Genomic DNA, 21,000 nt, shown 5'->3' on the forward strand with positions numbered 1-21,000 from the left:
AGAGGGAACATGACATTTTCTTTGTAGCACAAGGGCTCTATCAATAGGCAATTCTCCTGTTCGACATCAAGACTGCTTCAACTATCTTTCAACAAGCCATGGATAATTTGTTCTTGACCATATTCCAAATTTTTTATTCCCTCCATTGATGATATTCTAGTTGATAAGTAGGAGATATTTTCCACAGCAAGTCAAATTGTGATATTGTTATCAGGATTTAACTGTGTAGTTTTTTAGTCAAACTCATTGACCCATGATTCATGAGTAGTGATTCACAAGAATCCACCTCTCGTGAGGAATAAATGGAACACTTAGCACTCATTACATCTAGGTGATGCTCATAGAGGTGAAGCATCGAGATTTCCCAGGAGGTCACCCATCCCAGTACTACTCCAGCTTGAACGTGCTCAACTTCAGAGTTCCCTCCATGGTTAAACCCACTCTGCTTACAACCCCATTTGCAAAACCTTCACCAAGTGTTGTGCCTTATGAACCATTCATTAGAAAGCCCCTTAAGTTCATCAATTGATAAGTAGGAGATTTTTCCACAGCAAGTCAAATTGCGATATTGCTATTAGGATTTAATTGTGAAGTTTTTGAGTCAAACTCATTGACCCATGTTTCATGAGTAGTGATTCACACTAATCCATCTCTCATGAGAATAAATGGAACACTTAGCACTCATTGGATCTAGGTGATGCTCATTGAGGCGATGCACCGAGACTTCCCAATAGGTCACCCATCCCAGTACTACTCTAGCTTGAGCGCGCTGAACAACGAAGTTTCCTCCATGGTTAAACCCACTCTGCTTGCAACCCCATTTGCAAAACCTTCACCAAGTGTTGTGCCTTATGAACCATTCATTAGAAAGCCCCTTAAGCTCATAAATTGATAAGTAGGAGATATTTTCCACAACAAGTCAAATTGTGATATTGCCATTAGGATTTAACTGTATAGTTTTTGAGTCAAACTCATTGACCCATGTTTCATTAGTGTAACATCCAGTTTTCCCGAGTCTTAATTGACAACTAACATACTCACAAAAAATCAGTTATTACTTTGTTTCATAGGAAGACAGTTATATCAGTCATGTTCATGTGAATGAGATTTGCCGTTAAAATCAATTAGACAAAATTTCTTAACTAAGAACTTTAAATACCACTAATGAATTTACCATAGAAATTAAAATCCACATATCGTGAAATTTGAACCGATAAATCATTGTAAGAAGGCTTCTGCAATCACCCAGATTAGTCCACAAATACCACTATAACAAAATCATATAACGACTACCATTAAATACCACTATATAAAATTAGGGCATCAATTACCATTGGATCATTTAGGGCTTTAGATACCACTGTATCAATTAGGGCATCAATTACCATTGGATCATTTAGGGCTTCAGATACCACTATATCAATTAGGGCTTCAAATACTATTGAATCAATTAGGGCTCCCGATACCATTGAGTCAATTATGACTTAGATACCATTGTATCATTTCTTTCCTTCTGATTGCTTAACTGTGGCAATAACTCAAGATTAGAAATATGCTCATATTTAATATTCATATAAATGAAAACAATCCATAAATCTATCTCTTGCATCTAGATGTAAAAATAACAACAGTGATAATACAACTCAATCAATCTTACCTTCTTGCATATACATCATAAAAGTGATAATACCTGTTTTCTAACAACAATTGAATGTAGAGCTTATCTTTGTCTGTTGTTCGTCTGACAACTTGGGGAGAGGTGAAACATTGTCAAGGGCTTAACCACCCAACCTCAGACCATAACTTTATCCTCACACAATCTCTAATGAGAAAGGCCCTCCCTACCCGGAATTGGACTTGGAACATCTATCATCTATTGAGCATCCTGGTATCTAACCACACTACTAGAATTGACAGAAGGAGTTACAATAACAGGATCATGCATGAACTATTAAATGTTTCCTTTTAAAAATGATAAACATTGTTATGACATAACTGATACTATTTTCATGTTATTGCAAATTTCTTTTCTCTCACCTCTTCACCCTTTTCCTTGTCTATACAGCCAGGTGAATCCTAGGTGTTTGGGATTATGAGAACAACCGGTTCTTTCAATTATACAAGAAGGTTTCATACATCCAGCATTTCACAATCTATGATTACATGATTATGTTCTTTTAAAGATTTCAGAATTGATTCTAATATCCAGTAGCATAATGATTTATGGATCCATACCATGGTTACTTGGTTATCACCTGTTATGAACGAGGCTAATTTTAAGAAGTTCAATTTGTAATTTCAAACAAGATATCATCATGATAAATATTGAAACTTGCTGCAATCAGCTCTATGCATAGATTCATTGCTTAGTATGTTTATCACAACTATGACCAAAAGATTAGGTTCTTCACCGTTCTTGAGACTATTTGGAAAATATCCTTGGATAGTATATTTCATTCCAAACTTTAATGCATTTGGAAATACGCTTCCATAAGGGTTGTATCTAATTTATTACGAAAGTTAGGAAAAAGGATTGATAATAAGGACATTGAATAAGTAGCATCTCATATTGATTCTTGGAAATAAATCTGAAATGATATCTTAGACGCTTGACTGGCTGTTTTGGAAGGTAAATAAAATAATATGGAAATGTCATAACATGACCTAATATAATCACTGGATATGCTTGAGTCCCCTGAAATTTCGAATTGGAATCTTCTCCACTTTTGTCGTAGACATATGAATGCATACTTACTCCAAAGTCTGAGCTCTTACAACAGAATAACCATTGAAATTGGATGCATAGACTGGAAGTAAATAGAAGGAACTTCGGCCCACGGGTTATGTGGATTCAATGCCGAAAATGTTAAAGGAGCAATGAACCCAATAGAAATGGAAGGCTGATGGAATAAGAAATGTAGTTAAAAGTCGAGTTGAGATATGTGGAAAAATCGTTCAAAGAATAAGACTCGACGTTAAGGCCATCAAGCATAAATAATACATGCCGAACTTCATAGTTAAAAGAAGGCCAATCTTCTAAAAGGTAGTTGAGTGAATGAAAGAATAGGTATATCCATCTGCCTCCCTCACGACTTCCATTTAAAGAGCAAGCCGTAACTTCTTGGCTCCCATCAATTTAAAAAGATTATTTGCCCATTCAAAACGCCAAGTGTTTTAAATCAATTACAAAAGAAAGGAAATTAAAAAGGTTGGAAGAAAGTGTTGGAAAGATTATAATTTGATTATTGCCAATTTATCATGCCAATGTTTATCAGTTAAAAGCAAAGAATATTAAAATGGAAAAATAAAGTTGGAAGATTATAGTTCGAATATTATTATTATTTTATATTTATATAAGTACAAGTAAATATATTAATGAAGTGACATCAATTTATTAAATTATTATAATATAATGATGTCATTTTGTTTTTATATCTATATGTACGTATATAAATATTTATTATAATAATATGATGAAAGATCATTTAAATTCTTTAAGGTAGGTTTCCCATTTTAACTCAATTATTTATGTTTCTCATTTTTTTTATTTAAAAGCTCATGCGGGTCCCACAAATGTATCATGTTTCAAGTCGCTAGATCCTCGACCCATCTGCCCAGTGATGGTGATGCTCTTGTGCCTAATTCTTTTTTGACAATGCTTCCACCCCTTCAACATGTTTCCTACAAAGAAATTCCCTGCAGTTAAATTATATTATCATAATAAATTATTTAATCATAACGGTTAACCATCTTCTCAATTCCATGAATTCGTGACAAATAATCAACTAGCTTGTTATCTTCATTTTGAGATTATAAGGACTAACCATCTTACCATTTCACAGTTTTATAACCAAATTAACTGTCAACTGACTTTGTGTGAACCTCAATGGCTATATTTTAAATTAGGTCAAAAATTGGGATGTAACATACCATTCCCCTTGTGGGTCATTGTCCTCAATGAACTTAAAATTGAAACGACCATTATAAAGGAGTATTTAAAATTGGGCTGTAACAATTAGTATTGATTCACACAAATCCATCTGTCATGAGAATAAATGGAACACTTCGCACTAATTGTATCTAGGTGATGCTCATAGAGGTGAAGTACCGAGACTTCCCGGGAGGTTACCCATCCCAGTACTAGTCCAACTTGAGCGCACTTAATTATGGAGTTTCCTCCAAGGTTAAACCCACTTTGCTTGCAACCACATTTGGAAAACCTTCACCAAGCATTGTGCCTTATGAACCGTTCATTAGAAAGCCCCTTAAGCTCATCAAGTGATAAGTAGGAGATATTTTCCACAGCAAGTCAATTGTGATATTGCTATCAAGATTTCACTGTGTAGTTTTTGAGTCAAACTCATTGACCTATGTGTCATGAGTAGTGATTCACACAAATCCATCTCTCATGAGAATAAATGGAACACATCGACTCAAAATCAAAGTTAACGACGGGTGCTTGTTCGATATTGCTTGTGGATAATGACTTTATAATTACTCTCTGCAACTTCTCTTCCATCTAACTAGCTGGTGCTTACATATTTATATATTTTAACATTGGTAATAATCTTCTTCTATGAGGTCCATAGCAGATTCACTGATGGTAATTCTAGTTATTATCTACTAAGTCTTTGAACTTGAATCGATGCATTCAGTTGCTTTCTTACATTTGCAGTTGCTCTGATACCATGTTATTTTCCGAGATCACTACAAATGTATTGCCATGTTTTTGGTATGTGTTTTTCCAAGGCAGCAACCTCTTGTATTTATAATGAGCATAAGCCATGAAGAGACATGTCCCTTCATGTAAATATATAATGAACATACATACATATATATATATATATATATATATATCATATAGAACACACATATATAAATTATATCTCATATATAATGAACACATATATATAAATTATATCTCATATATAATTATATATATTCATAGGTTTATCCAACTGAAGCTACCAAACATCAACAATATTTGAGGGGGTTTCTCTTCTCTTTGATGATAGTTTCATCACAGTTGGAGATGGTTCTTCACCTTCTTTGGAGATTGGTATTCTTGATTCTTCTTCTTGACTTGGTTTGTCGCATTTTATGGTTCAGTTTGATGATGTTATACATCCCTTGAGTTTGGAGAGACCTATTCATTCTTCAAAGATGCATATTTGGAGACCTTATTCCTCTTTTCATTTGGATATGAATTGGTTCATAGCATCATCATACTTCATTTGGATTCCACTTCCTAGTTCCTATCCAAAATGGGAGCGTTCATGCAATTGTACTTGGTCTATCTTCTTCCCAACAGAAGAAATTGTTAGAAATGGGAAATACTAAGAGAGGGGATTGAATCAGTATTTCACAAACTTTTGTCCAAATATGGATATCATTAAAAAAACCTATAATTTGAACATGAAAGTAAACTGATTATGCTGAACAGTAAACATAACCATAAAATAATGCAACACATAACACCATATTTTTGCTAACTAGGGAAACCCCTGGCCAAGGGAAAACCCCAATGGGGATGTTACCCACAAAATGATCCACTAATCACAAGTATCTTGTAAAAGATATTGACCTTGTTAGTAGTCTATTACATTTGTATAGTGTCTCGGTCTTTCTTAGAGAACTAGGCCTTGTTAGAAGCCTTAACCTTGTTAGGAGCTATTATTATGATTTTCAAAAAGTATGCAAGATAAGCCCACTACCCAAACATGCCATATACAATAATGTTCTTTAATACAGGAGATAAATACAAAAACCTCTTACTACTATTGATATCTTCAATAATTGATTTTGTTTTTTGTTGTTCTTCACAAAACTAATCATATATTCCCTCTACTTCTGGGCTGCATACATATCTGTATGTACATATAACTTCCCCATGTTTTTGTACTAACGAACCCAAACATGAATGAATAGAGCTATGATGACCTCCCACGGCATTTTTCTCCTGCAATTTTCGTCCCATCACATCACGTCTTTGGTCCAGCCTTTCTCCTCCTGTGTTTGCACTAATGGCCTCGGGTGACTGTGTGTGGGCTACTGGAGGTTGTCGTCGCCATTTTCTTTGCCTTCTTTGTGATCTGTGTTTTCCGTTTTGCGCTTTCCGTCCAGCTTTTACAGCTTCCGTCGCCATTTTCTTCTCCCAGCGGTGTCAAGTTTCAGAGACCTCCGTCCAGCTCTGGTCTTACTGTTTGTGCTTTGGTATTAAGGTTACCAGTGTGGTTTTACTGTTTGTGGTTTGTTGTCTTCCTCCATGGCATCTAAAGGCCACCTACACGGAGTTCTTCCACTGTTGTGTCAGATCTAAGGGTTTTTTAGTGGATTTTTGCAGAGCTGGTTATTGGGTTGTTAAGATTATTTTTGACGACCCTTTTACTGGTGGATCCAGGCATTTTTACTGGTGTGGGTTTCCTGGCTTTCTTGAATGCTGTTGTTCATGTGATTCTATGGCTTTTCGGGTGTGGGTTTCTTTGTTTTATTGCACCTATCATTTTTGCAACTGTTCCCACTGCTGGTTGGGTGTAGGATACCTGTTAATATGACTACAGGAGACAACTATCCTCCCCAGGCTCATACTCTGACCTATCAGAGACTATGTGACAGAGTGGTCAAGCTAAAGGCTGACAACATCATGTTGAGAGACCAGATTGGGACCTTGACGACGGAACTTTCAAACCTCAAACAGTTAACTGAATCGAATATCAAACATTTCTCAAACACATTCATCTCTAAAACAACAGTGCTGAAATCCAATATCGAGACAATTATTGAACAACTTGATGGGCTAGATAAAATCAAGGATCAACAAACCGAAATGGCTACAATACACTCTTCTCTGATTGCGGAAACAGAACAAAAGGTGAAATCATGGGCTTCACTTTGCACCAATACTGATACTACTACTCTGAGATTGAGTATAGACAAGATTGTTCAAGGTAAGATTGATGACGAGAGAGTACAGCGGGCACATGAGCTCAACTTGCGTGTTCGAGGTCTCTCACCCACTTCTGACCCTGCTACTGCTAGACATTCCTTTCTCTCTGATCAACTTGGCATTTCGGACATTACCTTGGATAGATGCTGGTTTGGTGCGGGGGACATCCTTTTTATCAAATTCTTCTCTTTTCCAAATAGGCTTTGTGCCCTTAGAGCGAAGAGAAAGTTATTCTCTCTCCCCTCTAAAATTTACCTAGACGAAGATCTTACTAAGGCACAGGTTACAGAACTCAAACAAGCTCAAGGTATTGTGGCAGAGGCTAGGCGTGCTGGGAAATGGGTTGTTATTAGGAATCTTAAGGCGGTGATTCGTGATTCTCCTCCTACTGGTTGGGTAGAGAGGACAACCTCCAAATCAACGTGACGATTTCGATAGCAGTCTGACAAGAAGAGGACAACCTCCAAATCAACGTGACGATTTCGATAGCAGTCTGACAAGAAGAGACCTTCTTCTCTTCTTGTCAACTGCTGGAATGGTAATGGCTCTTTATGGTCATTACCTGGTCTTTTTCAGGATGTGGTGGGGTCTTCAGATATTTTGGCTGTTATTGAGACTCACAAGAGCCCTATGTGTCCTCTTCCAGGTTATCATGGTTATCAGTGGCTGTCAGTGTGTAGGGATGAGGTCCGGACATCTAGTGGGGTTCGTGGGTCTGGGGGTGTTGCTTGTTTGGTTTGAGATGATATCTTCAGGGTTACTTCTGTTGTTCACTCTGATGCCTTTGCCAAATTTATGTGGGTCCGAATTGGTCGGCAAAAATATTGATAGAAAGATTTTTATTGCTATTTGTTATTTTCCTCCAACCTTCTCTCCCTGTGCCATTCATGACCCGAAGAATGGAGATCCCTATTTTGACCTTCAAGAGAGTATCACAGTTCGAGGCTTTGGGTGATATTATTATTCTTGGAGACTTCAATGCTCGTACCAAGGATCGTCAGATCCCTTTACATGATTGTGGCTCTGATTCAAACTGCATTTCTGAGTTAGATCCAACTACTATGGGCCTGCAGCGCACTTCGGAGGATGTTCTTGGGTTGTTCTTTGTTTATGGTCACCACCTGCTCCAGCTTTGTGAGTCTTCTGGGCTATTGATCCTGAACGGTTTATCCTTCCTTCCTGGATCGGATCTCTTTACCTGTTGGCCGCATTGTGGTGGTGCGAGTGTTGTTGACTATGTCATTTCCTCTCTTTCTTTCATTTCTTCCATACCCAGTTTCACCATTTCACGTCTCCCCTTGGCCGATCATGCTCTTCTATTTGAGTTTCACCCCATCCATCCCCACCTTTGCTCTACTCGATTGGTACCGTCTCCCTTCCTATCTGCTTTCATTACCTTGAGAGTGATGGTGAGCTCTTTACGTATCACCTTAGGAGACTTTCGTCACTCGCTAGCTTTAATGAGTCACTTGCAGCCTCGAACATGTTTGATTCGCTTGCCTCTGCCATATGGGATTTTGCTCTCCTTTATGTTCTCCACCATTCCCCTCTCTTTCTCACAGCTAATCGTCGGAATACCTGTCCTATTAATAAATGGTTTGATGCTGAGTGCAAAGCTTTCCATCGCTCTGTTCGTGTCGCCTTTGAGGCACAGTCTCCTCTTTTTAACCATCTGCGCTTTTCGTACCTCTGTTTTCTTCGTCATAAGAAATGTTCCTTTGCCTCCATTTAGTGCAGAGCCCTTTGCTCCACGTTTATTCAGAATCCGCAGATCTTCTGGCGTACCCTTTTCCCTCGTTGCTCCCCCCTATCCTCCACTCTAGACTTTCGCTCTCTAACCCCACATATCACTACACTTTATGACATTCCTGGGCAGCCTCCTCTCCACTCCACTCCACCTCCCCACTGCCACTTGTTCACCTATTCTAGTATTATGGAGGCCATCAAATCTTTGAGATGCAGCAGAGCAGTTGATGAAGAGGGTTTCCAGGCAGAACTTTTCAAATTTGGTGCTTCAGTTCTTGGATCTTACCTTCCTACACTCTTTAATAGAGTGGTTTGCACCGGGTTTCCTAATTCCTAGTCTAGGCATGTGGTTTACCCTATTCACAAGTCTGGGCCTGCTTCTGATCCAGAAAATTACAAAACTATTATGATAGGTTATACTTTTGCCAAACTTTATGCGACTGCTTTGAACACCATGTTATCTAGCGAGCTTGATAGATGGGGATGTAGGGGGCTAGAGGTCAGGCTGGCTTTCGAGCAAACTATCAGACTATGGCTCATGTTTTTACACTGCAAGCCATCATTGAGGAGGCTAGACACCGATCTCAAAAGGTCTATTGTTGTTTTGTGGACTTCCGTAAGGCTTTTGATTCTATTCCTAGGTTAGCTTTATTTCAGCGACTTTAAGAGATTGGGATCTCAGATATGTTACAGACTGCTATAATGAGGCTTTATGAGAAGGTAATTGGTAGGCTTAGAACTCCAAAGGGCTCTTTTGATCCGATTCAGAGCACCATTGGAGTGAAGCAGAGTTGTCCTCTTTCTCCTACACTGTTTGGTTTGTATATTGATGAGTTGGAGGATTTCTGTATGGAATCCTCTCAACGAAGAGATGGGTGTTATTTACATCAGGTCTTGATCTCTATTCTCCTCTTTGTTGATGATGTGGTTCTCTTGGCCTCTTCTCCTAATAGCTTACAGAGACCCCTTGATGGTCTCGCTTCTTTTTGTGCTCAGCGGCAGCTTGTGGTCAATTTGTCTAAGACACGAGTTATGGTCTTTAACTGTTTAAAGACCTCTCATCTTCATTTCTTCTTCCAGGGGAAGGAGATTGAGATTACACCCTCTTAAATGTATCTTGGTGTGAAGTTCTCGAGACTGCGTTTTAGTTTGAGACCTGCTATTCAATCCAAAGTCAGTAAGGATATGGGTTCCCTAGCTTTGCTGGAGAGACAATGCTTCAGGCATCATTTTCAGGATATTTTGTCCAAGTTGTCCCTTTTCGACTCCTTGGTTCGTCCGACAGTCCTCTATGGTTCCGCGGTTTGGGGACCTTCTCTTATTGCTTCTGATTGGGCTTCTATTGAGCGGGTTCAAACGTTGTTGTTGCGACGTATCATTAGGTGTCACAGACTCACCCCTCACAGCATTGTTTTGGCAAAGTTTAGTGCTCATCCTCTCAAACTTGCTATCATTTTTGACTTGATTTGGTTTCTTCATTGGCTTCGTAGTTTTATGGAGACATGTGTTGATCGGCATAGATACTCTCATCTGGCATACTGTTTTTCAGTGGAGATTATGAGATCCGACACTTCCACTACGTCTAGATGCTGGTACGCTCAGGCCACCTCTTTGTTGGGTTCGATCAGGATTGAGATTGATCGTCTTCCTCCTTATCAGTTTTCGTTGGATGCTACTACTCATCTTCTCCCCTCTCGTCAGGAGTTGAATGAGCATGTCAGACAGGATATTTATAGACAGTACATTACCACTACTTGGTGTCATCCCTCGAGTGGTCTGCGACCTAAGATGGCCTTCTATGCTGAGCATTTTCTTGATATTCAAGATGGTATTGTTGTTCGCCTTGCTTATCTCTACCGGCATTGGAATCATGCATTACGATTCTCTTTGGGCTCTTTTAGAGTTGGTTCTCATCGCCTCAGGGCTCGGACTGACCACCATATGGATCGGGTTGATCGATTATGCCAGCTATGCACTCTAATGGAGGTTAAGACTGAGATTCACTTCATATTTCGTTGTCCTCTTTACTATGAGATTAGAGGGAGATTTTATTGCCTTTTCAGAGACTATTCTTCTCTCTCAATGTTCTTCAGCTATATTGATCAGCGGTGTCTAGCACTTTCTCTTCAAGAGGCCACCTATCTTCGAGAGAATACCCTGCAGTCCTTTCCTCAAAGACAGACTTCTGATCAGCTCATTACCACTTTTTTCTCTCTTGTCTCCTCCATGGGGTTTGAAAAGGCCTTCCACTACTTCTCATTCCAAATCAATCAGACATTGTACCAATCTCTCCAGGCAGCAACAGTCCTATAGTGGTTCTTCGCGGCATTCGAAGACTATGGATTGTCCACGAATGTACCTCTCTATTACTGATTTCTTTGTGGCAAAGAAGGACCTTTAGTCCTTACCTTGTTTTGCTTCTTGTTTTTCTCTTGCTTTGTTTCTTCTTTGTCACCGTTTAGTGCCTCTGCTTTGGCCAACTCTTCTGTTTGTATGCTCAGTCCCATAAACCGTTTTGGTTTTTCATGGACATTAATAATTTTATCGTATCTTATCTACTCTGATCTATACATCATAATTCACATCTCAAAACAATAGCTTATCAATATCAAAAAAATATATTTACAAACTTCGCATTTCAAGTTCTGTCCTTTATACCAAATTATTTTAAATTAACTTGTACTGTCAGCCTTCATACTTTTGCACAATTCTCAAAATGCAAACTTAACTCTTGCTGACTTAGGGTTAGCATCTAAGATGTCATCCCCAATTAATCAAGTAATTATTTTGATAAACAAAACAATTCCTTAATATAAAATATTTGATTCCATCTCTTTTACCCTGTTTTGTCAGCGCAACATTGTCACTGTCAAACAATAATATCTTCGTACATACTACTCGTAAAACAATAATATCTTCGTCCATACTGATCGTACAACCTCGTGCTCTCACGGGCATGATCAACAAACTCTACTCTATATGTCCTTAAGTTCGCACGTGCTGATCATCTCTCAGTGAATATTGCCAATCAAATCTTTACCTCTGCTAACAAGAAAATTAACACTTCGACAATTTTCTAAGTTTATCTGTCAAAACCGTATCCTCACATTTTGCTCACTTCATGTTGAATATATGTTTCCATAAATGACAACATCATAATGTCTAACCTAGCCAAATTGCCAACAATCTCCCCCTTTGGCATTAATAATAACATATGGCAAAATAGGCCAAGTTCCAAAACTCGAAATTCCAAAACTTTAAAACTTGTAACATCTGTTATATGGCCATTACAAAACATTTCAAAACTTGTGATCATTGTTTTTATTTATACCATCTTTGCAAAAAGTTACTCCTCCTTTGACTATACTCTTACTTATAACTCCCTTATACAATTATATTATTTTCATACAATTTTCTTCACTATACTCCCCCTTACATATTAGATTTTCTACATACAAGTTTCCTCATTCACTCCCCCTTTAACATCAATAACAAAGGTGGTGACAAAAACTATATACATGTCAAAATTTTGTTACCTTCAATCTTCATGATATTCTTGCAATGCAATCAGCAAAACTTGCTTTCAAATTCTTGAATTCCTTTTCCCAAGTGTCTTGGACTGCTTCTGATACAGTGATTAAAGCACACAATCCATAAGATGCTACTTCAATTGCATTTAAATCTGAATATACAAATTTGTCATATAATGTCTTAGCCTTAAGACATTCATCAAGCTACTTCTGTACATTATTGATCTTCAAAGTCAAATGTTCTCTCAACAATGAAATTTTTCTGAAGATTCTCTCTCTTCAACTCTATAAGATTTATATTATCATAAATCTTTTCAATTCTACTCTCTAAGTCCTCAGTTTTGGTGTCAAGTAGTCGTAACTCATTGACCAAGTTTTGTAGCTCTGTCTGCTTCTCTTTCAACTCCTCATTCACATCCTTGATAAAATTGTATGACAAGGTGCATTGTCCATACAATGTTCTTCCTTCCTTTAAACACCTCCTAACTCTTTGATATAAGAGTCAAGTCCAGCTAAATAATTCCTGATATTTTTGCACATTGTTTGAAATCATTGAGCATCATGCTTCATCTATGCTTGTGTAGCTGCCACCTCTGATATTTGAGTGAATTTAGTATCAAAAGCCTTGATTGATGCTTTGGCTCTATCCTGTGGTTCTGATCCAATCACTTTCTCTGATATGATGCTTTGCAATTTCTCTATCACCTCCATCAATGAGCTTTGAAGACTCTTTACCCTTTTGTTTTTCTCAATAATTTTGCTTACCGCTGATATCAATTCACGTGATCATCATCATCATCATTATCTCTAGGCAATGTAGCCAAAACTGATTCTAATGTAGACTTAGAGGAACCAGGTGTCTCTGTACTTCTCTTGACTGGAGTGGCTAGTAGGGTGACTTCCTCATGCTGAAAAATAACTTTGTTTACCTCAATTAAAGTGTGTTTCAATTGGATTACAGTCAAAGATGTTTCATGGGTAATCACCATCCAATTTCCTTACAAATTTTGATCAATTTTCTTGAGTTCATCGACTAAAGTAGCCACATTATCATTCTTTTTCTCCTCTTCGTTCCTTTCTTCTATTGCTTCATCTTTCTTTTCCTTTTTCTTTTCTTCTTCCTTTCTTCTTCTCTCATCTTCCTTTCATTTTCTCTCTTCTTTTCTTCTTCTTTCTTCTTCTTTTCTTTTTCTTTCTTTCTCCTCTCTTCTTCTTCCTCCTTATCTTCAGAGCCTGTGTAACCCACCAAATTGGCCAAAATCCTTAAAGGGATCTTTTGCAGTGTCCAACATGATGCTTGTGTTGTCTATCTGCATAGTATAAATGCCAATTGTTACTTGTGGTATCTCTGATGATTTTGTTGCCTCTTTCGTTTCTGAGACCTTTACAATTTTTGTTGTTGCTGCTAGTGTAGGCATTGGTTTATCTTGTTTCTTTGTTGTAGGGATTTCTTTTCTTTCCTTTTCCTTGCTGGGTTCAACTAAAGTCATAGCTTTCACAATAGCTTCTTCAATTTCCTTGTTGACTTCTTCATAGTTTCCTCCCATTATTAATATTGCTCTTCTTATTTCTCAGTAAGGGCTCAATGCTCTTCATAATTCTTGCAAGATGCTCATCTTTCACTTTGCATAATTTCCTTATCAAGTTTTCTCTTATTTTCTTGTCCTCTTCAACAACTCTTTTCTTTCTATTTACTATCATCTCATAAAGATCTTTTGGGATCTGTCCTTGTATGTCTTCAAATCTATTATTAGACAATATCCAATGCCTAATGACTGCATTTTCTAGCTGAATTTTATCAATACCAATGTACAAATAGTAATACTTATTCAATTGCACAAAACTTCCATCATTAATTATTGCACAATTGATTTTCTCAATTCTTGGCTTCCATTTCTTCTTGTCTTCAGCAAGGGTTTCTCATTTTGTTTTTTGTTTTTGTTTTGGCTTTAGAGTCTCTATCTCTGTTGCTTTTGTTTCCTCCTTTTCTGATTCTTCAGACTCTAACTCAATGACTTGTGCTCTCCTTTTCTGCTTTCCCTGATATGTGACAAGTGTCCTCCTCTTCTTTCCTGGTCCACTTGCAAGTTCTTTTACCCTTTTGTGCTTAGGAGGTTCAAATGGTTCCTATTTAACTTCAACTAGCCTTGCAGACCTTCTGGTGCTAGGTGGCGTGGTTGGCTGAACTTTGACTATGCTGACATATTCATCTCTAGATTGAATTGGTGGAAAAATGGTGGTTGCACAAGTGCAAGTGTTGCATAGGGTGCAATAGGAGTCTGTGCGGATGGTACTACAACTGTCACTCCTATTGAACTGTCAATGGCTAATGGCTTGACAATGAGAATGTCCAACTGCCTACTTGTTCTCATTTCCATTGCAATTCTTGCGGCTTCTCTGCATTCCTCTCTATTCATTCTTGATTCCTTCAATATGTTGTCCATCATTTTGTCAATTCTCTTCTTTATGTCCTTACTATATAGCTAAGTATCTACTTCTTTAACTTTCTCTTCATAGGTGCCCAATCTAAGATACTCGTTATCCTTTTCTAACTCTAGGATGATCTTCGCATAGCCTTGAATTAATTCTTTTGACATCTCATATCCCATGGGATCAATAAACTTAACTCTAGGTTTGACTGCTTTCATGCAAGTTACATCTGTTTCTACCATAAACATATATAATTTTTGTATTTCTCAACTAATGATGGTGGTATCCTAAATCTTTGTTTCATCTCTACTTGAGAGCTCTTCATCATTCTTGTAATATCTTCAATTATTATATCCTCGAGTTGTTTTCTATAGTAGTGTGTTATTAGGTCCATTGTGCATCTGTTGGAGTTCCACTCAGTGTTTTACATTCCAGGGAAATTCCAGGGAACTTTCTTAACACTTGGAAAAACAAATGTGTCCACAAGGATTCAAACCTGAATGTTACATTCTTTGTTCTCTTAACTCTATCAATGTTGTCTAGAATTTGTTGCTTCAGAATTTCACATGTTTACTTTCTCCTTTTCTACTGTCATCATATAGGCTGCATGGATAAATCCAGCGCATTCTAAGTTCAATCTTGAACTGCAATTCATCATATAGCCATTTATTTTGCTTACTAATCTAACATCAGTTTCCTTGATCATATCCAATTTCATGTTTCTTCCATTAGATCTTGTTTTCAGAATTGTCTCTCCTAACTACTTGACATTCTTGACGTTCACATGGTTGCTACCTTCATTGCTTAATCTAGTTAGTTTGTGAATCATTACCCATGACATGTCCTCATGTATGCGGCTCACAATAATCTTTGTCCATTCGTGATTGTCAAATTCTGTAGCGAACATTTGCCTAGTGATGTTTAGGTTCTCCTAGATGTTCAAATCCTTGCTTAAATGCCAGGTCATTGTTGTATACTAAGTTCAGGTTTTCATGGAAGTCATCATCTCCTATCGACTCAAACTTACGGTGAATGTACGCACAAATGTCTTTTATGTGCAATACCCTACTTGGCACTTATGAGAATGCTCCTAATGGGTCATCTTCCAATGAAATGTATGCATGTTTTTTAAATTTGTACCTAGGTCTCTCGCTCACATCACAAACAGTTGGTGTTACCATTTCTTCCAATTAAAACTTTCAAAATTACAACTGCGCAAGCGATAATACCTTAAAATCATGAAACTAGAGCGCTTGTTGAACACTTTAACATTGCTCATAATTTCGCTCCAAAGACTCCTACCTCCAATTAACTTCTACATTCATTGCGCAAGTACGCAAGTGACAAAAAGTTTTTTTTATTTACCAATAAACTTATTTTACTTCACGCACTCACATATGAATTAAAAATCTCATGCGCTCTTAACCATAACTTCTTTACACCCTTTGCTACCTCATATTAACTTTGCAAGTCTCAATTCCTACCCTAAGGTTTCCTAAACTAATTTGATGCTAATTCAGTCATGATAATTGATAAAATAAACTACTTAATCAGATTGTGGATTGGTTGGAGACTATGACTAACTTTAATCTACTCTCAGATGCTTCATTTGACTAACTTTCCAGCACAACATATGAACTTGTTGGTTCCTTAGCTTTAACAAATGATTCATCAAGGTTTCCTACAAGTTCTTTCACATTTTCTCTTTGATTGTTTCTGTTATTCTCATTCCTTTTGTCGTTGTTCATATTCCTTCTAGGATTTGGGTTTCTTGTGTTATTCCTCATATTGTTAGACATCCTCATATCATTCATCCTATGATATCTCATTGTGTGTCCCATGTTACAAATATGACAAACTATAACATTATTTCTATAGGTCCTAACTGACTTATCTGTGCTCTGCAATCTCTAGCAATATGCCCAAACTTGTTGCACTTATAACACATAATGTCATTCCTTACAATATTGGTTCCTCCAATAGGCCTAATAGCTGCAAGGTTAGTACCCCTAAACATTCTACTATTATCAAATTTAGGCTTCTAATATTCATAGCTCTATGACCAAAACCATGACAATTATAGCAATAACTAGAAAAGGGTTTAAATGACTTCCCTATACAGTCCCTTTTCATGTGACCAGATTCATTACATGCATAGCATCTTCCTCTGAATTGGTTCCTCACTTCTTTAGATGATTCAGGTTGCTTAGGTACATCTTTAGATTGACTAGACTCAACCTTGTTCTGATTTTCTTCATTATAATCAGGTTGTTGGATCACAAGATCTGGTTCTTTACTTACTTCAGACTTCTTAGATGACTTTTCTCTAGGGTATCCAAGACCAGTCTTATCATAAGAGGGTTTCTATATAAAGATCTATTCATCAAGCTTTTCAATACTCAAATACAATTTCTCAAGGTGTTGCCTAGACTAAGTTACCTCTCCCTTCACGGTAGTATTATACTTCTCAATTGCAATCTCAAGCTCAGATGTCACTTTGGTAAGGTTAGACCTTAGATTTCAAATCTAACTCGATCTTACTATCATCATCCTTCAAGCTCAACTTTAGATTTGTAATCTTCAGTTCATGTTTTAGGATCACATTCTCTTTCTTCAGTGTTGAAACCTCATCACTATCCTTGATTTGATCTTTATGCTCTTTCTTGGACATAAGACGATCTATCTTATCTTCAACTTCTCAATGCAATCTTTCACATCTTCATACTTGTCTTTCAAAGCATCTCTTTCTTCGGTAAGAATATCAATCTGCTCAAGAGCTTCTTCAATATTCTTCTATAACTAATCCATATCCATAGAGATCTTACTCAAGTTGTTACGCCTTCTCTAAGTAACTGTATTGTGATACCAATTGTTAGAAATAGAAAATACTGAGAGGGAAAGGGCAGGGTTGAATCAATATTTCACATTTTTTGCCTAAATATGGATACCATTAACAAACTTATAACTTGCATATAAATTAAATTGATTATATTGAACTGTAAACACAACCATAAAACAATGCAATACATAACACCATATTTGGTTAACTGGGGAAAACCCCAGTGGGGATGGTACCCACAAAATGATCCACTAATCAAAAATATCTTGTGAAAGATACTGACTCTATTAGGAGTCTATTACATCTGTATAGTGTCTCGGTCCTTGTTAGAAGCCTCAACCTTATTAGGAGTTATTACAATAATCACAAAGTATGCAAGATGAGCCCACTGCCCAAACATGCAATATATAATAATGTTCTTCAATACAAGAGATAAATACAAAAACCTTTTATTGCTGGTGATATCTTCAAATTTGATTTTGCCTTTTGTTGCTCTTCACAAAACTAATCATATTTTCGCACTGCTATGATCAAAACATCATAATTCGCATCTCAAAACAATAGCTTATCAATATCAAAAAATACATTAACAAACTTCGTATTTCAAGTTCTGTCCTTTATACCAAATTATTTCAAATTAAACTATATTGTTGGCCTTCTTACCTTTGCACGCTTCTCAAAATACAAAATTAACTCTTGCTGACTTAGGGTGGTTAACATCTAGGATGTTGTCCCTAATTAATCAAGTAATTATTTTGATAAAAAAAATTCCTTAATAGAAAATATTCAATTCCATGTCTTTTACCCTGTTTTGTTAGCTCAATTGACACTGTCACTGTAAAACTGTAATGTCTTCGTTCGTATTGCCCGTACAACCTCACGCTCTTACAAGCATGATCAATAGACTCCACTCTATCTATCCTCAAGTTCGCACATGTTGATCATCTCTCGGTGAAGCTCGCCAATCAAATCTTTACCACTGCTGACAGGAAAATTGAGTAAAACTTGGACAATTTTCTAAATTTATCTATCAAAACTGTATCCTCACATTTTGCTTACTTCATGCTAAATATATGTTGTCATAAATGACAACATCATACTATCTAACCTAGCCAAACTGCCAACAGAAATGTTGTTTGTAGGCATAGGATAGTGTTTTGTCTTAAAACACTCACCATTTATGTATGAGATTCATCATTATGGGGGGATATCCTATCTCCTACTATCCTTCCTATGGGCGGATCATTGCTTGTATATACATGGTGTATGTAGTCCTTAGGGGGTCTTGAGTACTCCATCCATCCATGCATCTTGTGCACTTTCATCTCACTTTTTAGGGGAGAATTTTTCCCATGAGGTTTTCCCTCTTTCTTTGCTTTATAAGAATTGCATTTCATATATCGCATTGCATTTTGTACATGGGTACCTAACATGACCTTGTAGTCAAGACCTATCTTGCACTATGAGTTTTAAGTGCATTCCCCTAAGTTGCACTTAACAAGGGGTGTTGGTGCAATTAAATATTCACTAATTACAATTCACTTAGGATAATGCATTGCATAATAGATTTCAATTGAGACACCTAGGAATCTGCACCTCAATTAAGCACATAGTGTTGAAGAGTTCCACTCTAGGTGGTGATAATTGTTATCTCATTCCACTTAATGTGTGAGATTCACCTTTAGTGCACATATCACATTATTATCCTCATCATGGCACGTACTTCATTGCACAATGGAGGATGATCCACCTTTGGTGGATATGTGATTCCAATTTGCGTGGGTGATAGCTTATTGACTCCTTATCATTGTCTCTTATCGCCTTGCCTATATATGCAGACCTATTAAGTACATTTTTTGTAATCATGTAATGTCCATGTCCATTATCAATAATATCATTATTGCATCTTAATGCAATTGTCTTGCCATTCTCTTGTGAAAGTTATCTTGGTCTTCATTTGATCTCGGGGGTGCTGTAGAGCCACCTAAAACTCTAATAAGTAGAAAATTAACATAAACAGTATAATATCTATGTTGCTTGATAAGAATATACTGCTTCAAAAAAGTTTAGTTCTTTAACAGTTCCGTTTAAGTCTCAAGATAAGAAAAAATATGCAGCACTTTGGTGCTCAAATTATCAGCAGTTCAAAAGAAGTTAACCTTACAATGGTAATTTGTTCATGTGCTAAATGCTTGAGTGCATCACCATAAAAGTCATCAAAGCAACACTAAGAAGAAACATAATTGACCAGCTCGAAAAGATTGTAGGCAGTAAAAGAAGTATCCAATAAAGTGAAATCATGGATATAATTGAATTTGAAACTTAAACATTGAGTTGAGGGTTTAATAGCATGATGACTCATCTATGTTCCCCATATTTGAAAATGGCTGATTTTAAACTTTAGACCCTGTTCCAAAAATTCAGAAATGTCCCACTAAATTCATAAGTCAAGTTAGGACCCAATTAATGGCATTGATAAGCATCAAGGTAATTCAAGGTTCTTCACTATATTTGAATGTCAAGCTTTTATTGAAGTTTGGAAATGGTCAAACCCCCGATGTCTTTCCTCAATTCTCATGTTGTGAGACCCTTTGCTTAGTATGCCATCGGACATTTTGTGACTTTGAACAGAGTTCCAAATTCCTGCGATCCACCAATGTTAAAGGATTTTTATTGAAGGTCGAGCCTCCTTGTCCCCTTAGCATAACATGGGAAGGTTCCAAATTTCAAAAAGTACCCAATCTCCCGATATGCTTGAAGGCAATAATCCCACCTACCTTCTACCATGTTGCAAGGCTTGTTTTCTCATGCAAATCTCTTCGAATCTGGCAGGGTGCAGTTCCTTACATGTTGAAGTGTAATATAATGAATTTACTAAGGTGGCAACACTTATTTCCAAACAAAAATTATTATAATATTCCATCAAAATTAAATGAGTTAAAAATCTTACTTAACAAGGAAGGTGGTGGAGATTTTTGAGTTCATCCTTCTCTATAGAGAATGATCAATAGGTGCTCCTAGAAGGATGCTTGCCACAGTTGAAGACAAATGGAATGAAGAATATGTGCCTCTGGTAAAACAGGATATAAATTAGCCTAAATCAAGCCAGCTTGATATTGCATCTGATTGGTGTTCCCTAGCATGGAAGGAAAATACCAACTAGGTAAAGTACTACAGGGACTTGCGCAAGGGCACCTAGGCAAGTACATGGAAACTTGAAGGACCAAAGCATCAAGGAAGACTTGAGCACATCAATCATATTAAAGCCCATTACAAAATTTTGTACTGATAAGTTCAATGTATTGGTTAGAAGTCCTAAGGACCTAATGATTGTAATAGGGGCCAATAGTGCGCAAGATAGGTTCATAAGGTCCTAGACAAGTTGAATGGATCCTACGAGGATCAAATTCCAAAGTTAAATAGGTTAGATAGAAGGTAAGTTAACTAAATAAGAATTCCAAATTCAAATTTTTGTATCCCAATGGCTAGTGCCATTTTGGAGGGAAATC

The 21,000-nt window shown here is 37.0% G+C and overlaps 1 protein-coding gene across 2 annotated transcripts in view; it reads right to left on the reverse strand.

Moving 5' to 3' along the window:
- LOC149540379 (C-type lectin receptor-like tyrosine-protein kinase At1g52310) overlaps positions 1-21,000 on the reverse strand; it is a 55,064-nt gene that overhangs the window by 21,839 nt on the left and 12,225 nt on the right. The gene's annotated exons all lie outside the window — the stretch shown is intronic.

Source organism: Cupressus sempervirens, chromosome 9, assembly GCF_028749045.1.
Source record: "Cupressus sempervirens isolate cs-2001-9-10 chromosome 9, ASM2874904v1, whole genome shotgun sequence".
NCBI lineage: Eukaryota > Viridiplantae > Streptophyta > Pinopsida > Cupressales > Cupressaceae > Cupressus > Cupressus sempervirens.